Genomic DNA, 10,939 nt, shown 5'->3' on the forward strand with positions numbered 1-10,939 from the left:
GTAATAGAGATGGCATTAGTAATACTATGAATAATCATATATTATAATTTGTCATTTTATTAAAATTGCATGAAATTTGATACAATTTCCGATTGTATAAATATCATATAATGGATGTAAAGTTGAATTTACGATGTAAGATTTCAAATTTTAAATGAAATAAAATTATTTTAAAATATTCTTGAAGTTAAATCTATTTTCAGATAGTCAAGTTACATTTTCTTCAATCAAGCTGTTAATTGTATTCGGTCGATATTTTAATTTGTTAAAGATATGAATAAAATTTCACGATATATTTAGCAGCATTGATAAAATCTATTGAACCAAACTCAAAATAATTAAATATCTTTTTATTCAAATAATATTTAGAAAACAGATTTACATATTGAAACTTTAATAGTTAATTAAATAATTTTTTTATTTCATTTTGTATATTATAATCAATTAATTATAATTATTATTATTAATATTGATGTAAATTCATGTTATATAGAATCAATTATTGTATCGTCACTTTTCTCAAATAACGAAATTTTAAATAATTTATATATATATATATCAATGATTTATATTAAAGTTCAAAATTTCAAACTATCAAATTTCAAATATTATCTTTTAAAATTGTAATTAATATTCTTATACTTTTCATTACAGATTTTTCGAAACTCACGAGAATATGGAAGCCATTGTTAAAGAGTACACTGACCATGAAGTAACCGAGGAATAAATTTGTAGTTAATAGTTGTGCTCTAATAGATCACTTATTTCGTTCAATTGAACAAGGACGTCAGAGTCATAAATTTCATATGATATTTATTGTCACACTCTGTCTCAGTTTGTCTACAATTTCAATAGCGCCAATAAGCAAACATAAATTTATACGAGGGAGTATAAGCCAATGACAATTTTGTAATTATCTTTAAGGAGATTCGTTACAGAATCTTTGTTCAATTACGTAAGAGGGAAAACACGGAAAACTCTCGTGATTTCAGGGTTTTATACTAAATCCGTTCTCTGATCCTCGAATAAATAAGAAGAGAGATAATTCTTATCGTTAATGATGTGCATCCATTTTCACAATATATACAACGTTATATTTGATATGAAAGAGATAGAATCATAAAAAAGAATGTGTAAAATGAAAAGACGAGGGAATGGAGCAAAATTTCATAAAAATTTGAATGATAGGGAGAGAGATAAAGAGGTAATGAATTATAGAAGGAAAAGAAAAATCATATTATTCATATTATAATCATATTATTAAGTAATGATAGATGGAAAAATAAACAAATACAAACAATACGAAATATAAACATTACATACAGTATTAGAACGAAATACGAATTATGCAAATTAATGCATAAAAAATTCTTAATAAACTTTTATTCTAATACACTGAGAAACATAAAGGATTAAGATGTAATATACACGCGCGCGCGCGCGCGCACACACACACACACACACATACAACAGAGAGAGAGAGAGAGAGAGAGAGAGAGAGAAGTATTTTAGTATCGGATACAGATAAATATTTTGAATTATATTACATAATAAGAACAGCTACATACATTTCTCAAAATTTTTATCAAAAATTCTTTTGAATATATTTATTTAGTTATATAAAAATTATTGAATATTAATTTCACTTTAATAATAGTTATAATAGTAAATAATCCTTAAATAATTATCTTTCAGATACATCGCAAATCACATTCTGTAATATTTATTTAACAAAAACCTTTTATCAAAAATCTAATTAAATTATAATTATACATTAGTAACTATAAAATAATTAAATATACTTTGTTAATTGAGTTAAAAATTGAATTTTAGTGTTTTAAAAAATCATACGAAGTCTTACGAAATTATAGAATAAAATATCAGTAAAATTATTTAAGATATAAAAACGTTAAAAGTATCTTCTCATTTCAAATATTCAAATATTTTAGTTTAAGTTAAATTGAAGAGAAATTTATCAATTGTTTTATTAAGACTACTGTTGCGTAATGTTGAATGGGACACATAAATACTTAGATATAATTTCTTCAAAAATTCATCATTCTAATACATTATTATAAAGAAAATAAGTATGTATTGTTTGTTCATAAATTTAAAGAAGAAAAATAATTCAATCCTTGGTACTCTGTTTTACTCAATGCGGCATATACGTAAGTTAAGAAAACTTCATTTATCAAAAATTATGCAAACAATTTTAAAAGTATTTATAAATTTTTAATATCACGTTACCAGTACTCTTATTCAGAATTTCAATAAATTTTCAAAATCATTAATAATACGAAGCTTTGTAAAAATGCTTTGTGTAAAATTAATTAAGTTGTGAAATATTTTTGAAAAACCGGATTAACTTAACTGAAAGCTGTCAAAATATTTTATTTCAATTTGTAATCACATATTGAAAATACATAGAATATTTCTACATTAGTCATTAAATTTTGTTCCTTTTTTTTGTTTTTTTTTTGTTTTTTTTTTTTCATTCATAGAATATTAATCAAATTATTAATCAAATAAAGAGTTAAAATGTAATGAAATTGTAATCATAAGATGATTTAACAAGTATTTCGACGTACGGATGAATAATACATCTTTTGTTTTTTTTTCAATATTTATTATTTATTATAAATACATTAACATTGATATTTGATTAATTTAGAAATTCATTAATCAAAGATATATTTCGAAATTAAACATATATATTATTTCGCTTATGTTTGTTTGCTTAATGTTAGTACGCTAATATAATAGAATAATACAATTGTTATTATATGTTTTACGAAATAATCTACGATTTAATCAACTTAGTACGTAAATTATACTTTTAAGTATAAATAATTTAAATTAATATAATTGATAATACAAGTTCTTGAAGATATGACAAACAGCAAACAAATTACGAGGTATTGGGTACAAAACTTGTATGAGAAATAAAAAATATTTGACTTTATGGAGAAAAACGAAAAGTGAAAGCTTTCTGCTTAGTCAAAAATAAAGATGAGATTATGTGAGATTCGATAGAAATTTTCTTAATCAAATAATCAAATACGAAATATATATCAGTGATAAATAATTAATTTTTACTTGATTATTTTAGTTCGCTAAATAGATTTTAAAGTCTACAAAAACTAAAGGAAAAGAAATAAAATAAATTTTACTTGTTAATAATAATAAAATTAAAAATAGAATCATCAATCAGATTTAAAGATTTTTTATTTCATCGTTAGAGAATGTCTTCGATTATTGAAGCCAACCATTATTATATTGTGCATTGTGATAAGATATCTTTCATTGAATTACACGCGAATCCTGTATATAAAGCAACAAAAATTAATGTACATATAAGCGAATAAGATAATAGAAAAGCATCAAGGATATATTTAATTTTCTCCATATATATTGTGTTCATGAAATACTTTTATGCTAAAGAGATTTCACTGAGAGAAACAAGAATTATACAGAATTAAATATTATGAAACAATGTGTCTACTGTGTTGCAAATAAAAATACATTTGAAGACGTTTCTTGTGTTATATAAACTGGTTCTAAGCATAAATTTATCACAAATTTTTATATTAATAATATACTTAACGTAACCTTGAAATATTTAGAATTGTTTTTTAGAATCGTAAAAAATAAATATTGATAGAATACATCTTTTATCTGTAAATTAGATATCAATTTACCGGAAATTTGCCAAATTGCTAAAATATATGCGCACTTGATATGAAAAAATACGACTTGTTTTTGAAAATATTATATCTATGGAAATAATCGATACTTTCAAAGTTTGTTATAAAATAAAGAAGAAAAAAATAAAAGAACAAAAGCAGATTTAATATTTTATCGTAAATATTAATATACGAGTGTTTTAAGTGTAAAATATTGACAAGGAGTATATGACTTTTAAATGTAATTGTATCGTGAAATATTTCGAATATTCTCATAGTAATATATATATATATATGGCAAATAAATAAACTATTTTGGATATTTTTAAACATTTTTGTAATAAGAAAAAAAAAAGTTATAGTATTATTGCGAGAGAGAGAGAGAGAGAGAGAAAGACAAGGAAATTAATAATACCGATTGATCTATATATTCTTATAAATCGCGTAAATTATTAATAATTTTTTTCTTCAAATAAAAAAAATGTGTAAATATTACGTAATAAAATTAAATATAAAATACTTTGAGCTCGTAGAATTAAGAAAGCCGTGCCTGTGCTTATTTCTTTCCGATCGGTCTTTTTCCCTCTCGGTTATCACCTTTTCAAATCCAAAGATAGAAACGATTTTATTGTTTTATGATACTTACAAGGGCTCGAAGGTAAATAGTTTCATTTTATGAATATTAGTTTAAATTATGACGGGTTAGTGTGGGTCTATTTTTCATGATAAATATATTGTCTCGACGTATTTTTTCTCAATTATCAACATAATAAGAGCATACACTCACCCCATAAACGATGTCGAATGTTTTATTCTATTGGGAGGAAACTTCTTATGCTTAGGAATATATGGAGGATGTCGAGGCTTAGACATTATTTATTATCTTATTAAATCGATGTATTATTCCTAGGAATCTTGAGGGAATGTTCTTGGTAAAGTGACAGTTTCATTGAAACTTTTGCGTAATCGAGGATCGTATTATCCATCATGTCTCGTTTGGATTGCGAAGAAAGCCTTTGAAATTTTATTAAGCAATTTTACAAAATATAAATATTCGATAAAATTTATTGTATTATTAGTAGATGGTTTGTGAATAAATTGTTAATTTGTTGTAAAAATGCCTTTTTCATAAATTCGAAGTGTCTAATGTTACGGCGACCATTGAATTATTTAATAAAAATTAATTCTATTTAATTTTTATTCTATTAGACAATAGAGTAATAGCCTTAAGGGAGCTAAATATCATGAATAGAGAGAACACATAATGACTTTGTAATGTAATTCAAGCTATTTTCTACCGTAATTAGAACCGATTCCAACTGGCGTCTATTGTTGGTAAGAAGAAACCTTTGGCAAGACATGTGTATGTAATAAATTAACTACCCTATTTCTTCATTTGGATGCTTATCAATGACGTCTAATATTATACAATTGTTATTTCTCTCTCTCTCTCTCTTACAAATAGCAATGTTACGCGTATTCTATGATAAACAGTAGTCTAATTTATAGACGACATGATTTTTCACCTCTTTAGAGTAAACTTTTTCTTTATATTATACAGTTTTGATTGTACATCGCTTTCGGATTAATAGAAAACATGTGACTTTACAGCTTATAGCAAGCGTTGGAAATAAATAAAAATGTACCTTTAAATTCCGCCCTGATAAGACGAAAACGTCGTTTAAAGAGGTTCGCTTATTCATATTTTTTTTTTATTTTACTTTGTTTTTTTTTTTTTTTTTTCTTTTCTTTATCAAATGTTAACAAATTTAGAATTATTTTGAGGAAAGTTTTCTGATTTGTAAATATTCATGTAAAATATGACACATCCACACATCCTGTCTATTCAGATAGCTTGTATTTTAAATTCTCACGCAACCATTCCTTTATCTTGTATCCATCGCTATATCATTGTTTTTAAAAACAATTTTTACACTAACAATCTTGGTCAATTGTTTAATGTAGTTGTACATGGTTGATTTTTTTTTTTTTTTTTTTTTTTTTTTTTTTATTGAATGATTTAAAATTCAAATTTAGTAAATCACTTGGAGTTATTACAATTGTAGGGTCTGATCGATCATAATATTTACATTGCTAACTGTAATTTGCATAAATTAATATTTTATTAGCGCACAACGCTTCACGTTATCCGCTTCTATGAACTCATAATAATAAAGAAATGCAGGTTCTTCGTAAGAAAAAGTAAAATATTTCGGTTAAAATAAGAAACCGTATATACTCTAGTAATGCTAAAACTTGATTATTCAATTATATCCATTCTATACTATAATGGCGAATTTCTATCTTTGAATGAACTTATCGCGTAATTCACCTTTATATTTGTATTTTATTTTCTACGAGCAGAACAAATTTATTCGCGCGACAAGAATTGCAACGTACATTCAAACAATTTGCATATTAGCTAATGTCCTTAGCGTTGGACAATGAACATGTGAATTAAATGAACATTAATATTAAAAAAGAAAAAAAAAGTTGAAGAGCAAACTTAATTACATACTCAGTTACTTCAAGAACAATTTTAAAGCTTTAATATCATTACAAATGAAATTACGTTTATGTTGAATTATTTCACGCGCGTACGTAATGATTCGTTATGATGAAAAAAAAAAAAAAAAAAAAAAAAAAGTAATTAATAAAATAATAAATAAAATTATAGGAGAAAATTAGTTTTGTTTTCTACAAGAGTAAAATTATAAAAATTTCTATATAGTAGAGGGCAAGTGCAGCAATAGTTGAAAATCATCAAATGAGGTCAGATTTTTATAAATGAAGATCTTAAAAGTTGAAAAGAAGAGGCAAAGAAAAATGAATCTTGTAGAATTAAGTAAACAGTGATGTTGCATTTGCTCATTAATAATATGCGAATACGTGTAAATATAATTTTCATAATATCACTTTTGAGTATGTTTACGTATTTTCTGCTGTTTACGCGCATTATGAGTCTGAACTGTCTGACTGTCTGACTGTCGAGGGCGGGTGATTGAGCGGCGAGAATAGCGTTGGGTGGTGCGTGGTACGGGTGTGGGAAGGTGGCGGAGGGATAGAGGGGTTAGAGGAATTTAATCACAGGCTTTTGTTGTTTGTTTGTTTGTTGTGCGGGGCGCCGAGAAACTTCAATCCAACGAAATTAAAAATCTGCTGTTCGTTCCAGTCGCCTAGCGTTTGGCGCGCTACGTCGTCGACGAAAACTAGCCGCGTCGCTTTGGGTAATGGAGCATTAGGCCTGGAAGGTTGGCCTTTAGCAAAATTAATCCGGCAACTCGATAAACATATCCCACGATGAAAGCTCGAGGGAACAAGGAAGCCGTAAGGGGAGCAATGAGCCACACTCGTAGCTCTTTTGGATCCAGTTAACCAGCGATTGATTTCACCGGCTCATTGCTGTATTCGGCGGCTCTTAGAGCCAAATGTGGTATTAACGAGAGTCGTCCGATCAAATTTCCACGGCTTGTATAAAAATGCGGCGGCCCGATGTCTCCCCCCCCCCCCCCCCCCCCCCCCCCCCCCCCCCCCCCACGGCAACGGCAATCACGTGCGCCCGCTCGGGAAACGCTCGCTACACAAACAAAGGCGCAGTCCGCGTGCGAGTGTGTTACACTTTCACGGGCTCGCGCCACGAGGGGGCCCGGCCCGGAATACCGTCGATGCAGTTTATAAAGCACGTTTATAAGAATGCCGGCGGCGGCAACGGTGACGTCGTCAGCTGCAGCCTCGGCTGCGCGGCGAAACGAGGGAGAAAGGCGAGGGACATACGATCCGGCCGCGGCTCGCCGAGAGTGAAAGGACGAGACGGTGTCGGCGAGTGGGACGAACGAATGGGGTGGCGAAGAGAGGGCGGTAGGGGGAATCTCGGCGCAGGGGAGGAAGGGAGGAGTAAGAGGCGGTGGTTGAGGGGAATAGGGGCGAGTGGGGATGGCGGATGGGGGATGGGCGGAGAGGGGGGATTGGTAGCGCGCGATGAGGGGCGTCGGGGAGGAGAGAGCGAGAGTGGTAGCGAGGAGGCAGAGGTGGAGGACGAGGACATAATAGTCACGGGACGACGCAATGAGCAGCGGCTGTGCACGTGCTGGCTATCTCGAAGTGTGCGCAGCCTTTTGTCGACGGGGCCCCCCGAGAGCGAATATTGCTTGCATTGAGAAAAATGGCCGCGGCGGTGCGTGTTGCGGCTTACGTAAATTATATCGCGTCTCGACGAGTCCCCACCGAATCCTCCCTCCCTCTCTCCCATCCCTATGCCGCCCTGGCCCCGCCACCCACCGCCATCACAGGCTCTCCTTCATCCTTCATCCTCGTCGCTATTGCGCCCCGGTTTTATCGCCTTTATCCCGCTACTTTCCTACTCCTTCTCCACTGACATTCGCTCGCGTTTGAACTCTCGCAACGTGCTCCATCGAGTCGCGCGGCTGCAGCTTCCTGTGACCCGCGAGCGCTCCTGGCTGCTCACCACCACCTTTAGTCCGAGGTATCGCCGACGTTATCGAAGGACGCTCGGTCGAATGTGTCCGTGTCGAAACAGCTCGGTTCCGACTTCCTCTCCGACCGCCTCGATGCCTCAATTAATACGTCAGAGGCGCGAGCTATTGCCAATTCGTAAGGGGTCGTTTGCCAACCCAAATTAGTCCCCTCTCCCTTCGAGTCCACCGCCACCCAATCCGACCGCCACCCAGCGCCATCACCACCCCGCCGCCGCCGCCGCCGCCACATCACCGCAGCGACTCTGCCACCTACGCACAACCGAAAACAATAAATACCGATTCACGAGTTGCGTATAAAGCGATCGAGTGGCTGAGTAAGCCCGAGTGTTTACAACAGCCTTCGGAACGCAGCGTAAAAAAAAAAAAAAATTAGAAAGTCAATGGTAGGTAAGAGCGAAGAAGGACAAAAATCTTTGTTACGAATTTTACAAAAGTAATAACCAAGGTTCAAGGTCTTGCGCGCCCGACCGCGTACGCACTCGCAATGGCTTTCTGATATAAATTCCTTATAAGAATAACTTTTTACGCAGCTTCCTCGCTCCAAAGCGCACAAATATACTTTTCACTTACCTCCTCACACATCATTTTACACGTTTATTTACACCCATATGTCTTAATATTATTCTTATTCTTATTCGTGCAATCGAACCATTTCACGAGGACTTCGAGCTAATATTTTTTCTAATCGAAAATCTATAACGAACAATCTGTCTTACTTATATTAATTATAATATCCTTTATGTTAACTCAACGTCCCGTAATTTCTTGTAATCTTCATTTCACGTAATATTCCACAACGATTCTGTCCTCGATATTCTTTACTATCATTCTTATGTCTTCACAAAGTATTACGCTTTTATGATAACAAACGCACTATAATTATCTTTAAACATTCTAAATCGATATATTAACACATAATAAAATTAAAAACTTAATTTGTTTTTGTTATACTTTTTACTTGTTAGTTCGTTTGATTGGGAGTTTTTCTTTTTCTTCTTTTTAAACTCGGTTATCTAATTAGTGATATTTACAGTGATTTGTCATCTTAGTTGCAACCCACTCTTTATCTTCTTCATCAATCACAATTTTTATTTTTTTTTTTTTTTTTTTTTTTTTTTTTTTTGGAATATCTATGAAAATTTGCACTTCTAATGAGTAGTTGCTGACGCGGTTAGATAATGTGAAATATTTGTAGAAAATATTTCTAAATAAAACACCTACAACACTTTTCTGCAAAAGCTCATAATTCCAAATTAAACATAAATTACTTTTGATTTTGTGACTTTCAGCAGCAAATACAATATTTGAACATTAAGATTGTTAAACAAATTTGTTTTTAAATTTTTTTTTCTCTGTTTCATTAATTATTTTATTTGCTTTTGAATGTACTTTTATAATTATATAATAAAATAAAAGACGATGTATTAAGAATTCGTAGGATAGTCGAGAAATTCGTATGAAAAATTCATTAATTTGAATCTCATTTGAATTCTACTTTTCTTCTTCGACTTCTATAAATTTTTATAATTCAGCCTACATACGTTATGCAAATAAATAAGTATTTTTATATTTTTATTAGCATACTGAATTTAAATCATATTCAGAAGTGAAGTTTTGGGATGTTTGAAAGCATTTTTTTTTTTTTTTTTTTTTTTTCATAGTTATAATCTATATTATGAAGATTCATGGCTCTTCTTTATGATTTTATACTAACTTAAAGTAGATCCTAAATACAACATATTTTTATAATTCCACCACTTTGTTTTCCTATTTATGATATAAATATAATCACGCATAGTCTAAAATATAATTATTGACATTTACATGACATTGCCTTTCGATCGAATTGTGTTTGCACAATTATATATTTCTATCGAGTATAATCTACTCAATGATTTCAAAGAAATTATTCAACATATGATAAATAAATAGCAAGTACTCTGCTAGTATTTCTACAAACTTTTTAAAATGTAAAAATTTTAAAATTATTTTTATTAAATTCAGACAATGAGCATTCCTCCGAATTAGATTAAATATTTGCTATATTTGTTTCATCTGTAATTCGTCTGCAATTCATCAATTGTATCAATATTTAAAAATCTTTAATAAAATTAACTTCAAAATTATTTAAATTTTAATTTTAATTTAATATTCAGCTATATGATACGTATAAAATTAACATAAATTCTTCATTTACTATTTTAATGGTCTATTTCAATAAAACTAACATAATAAATGAATAGCAATACACAAATTTTATTGCGCCGCAAATATTTAACTGACAAGAACAAAAATGTATATGTGAAAGTTTTAGAAACATCATATTACAATGTTTCGTTCTTAATTTAATAATAATATATTTTTATTTATTATAAAAAGTATCAAATAAGAGTATAGTTGTAATTCAGTTGTTTTTACAATTTACTTTTTTTTTTGTGCATTTAACATTATTTTACAAATTCTAATTAAAGTTTTATACTTATATATATATATATATACATATATAAATATGCGTGTATTTATGTATTTACATTTATATTTATGTATGATTATTTTATAAATCAATTGGCCACATAAATTTTAATAAAAAATACATTTTGAAAACTAGTAATTGAAGTTAGTGGATTTGAGAATGAGTTGAAATTAATATAATTATTTCTCTACCTTTTTTGATTCTGTAATAAGAATATATTTCTTATTGGTAATTAATGTCAACATACATTGCAAATTTTAATGAAATATAAAAAATTTCATAAGTAT

This window comes from Ceratosolen solmsi, unplaced genomic scaffold (genome assembly GCF_000503995.2).
Source record: "Ceratosolen solmsi marchali unplaced genomic scaffold, CerSol_1.0 scaffold41, whole genome shotgun sequence".
Taxonomy (NCBI): domain Eukaryota; kingdom Metazoa; phylum Arthropoda; class Insecta; order Hymenoptera; family Agaonidae; genus Ceratosolen; species Ceratosolen solmsi.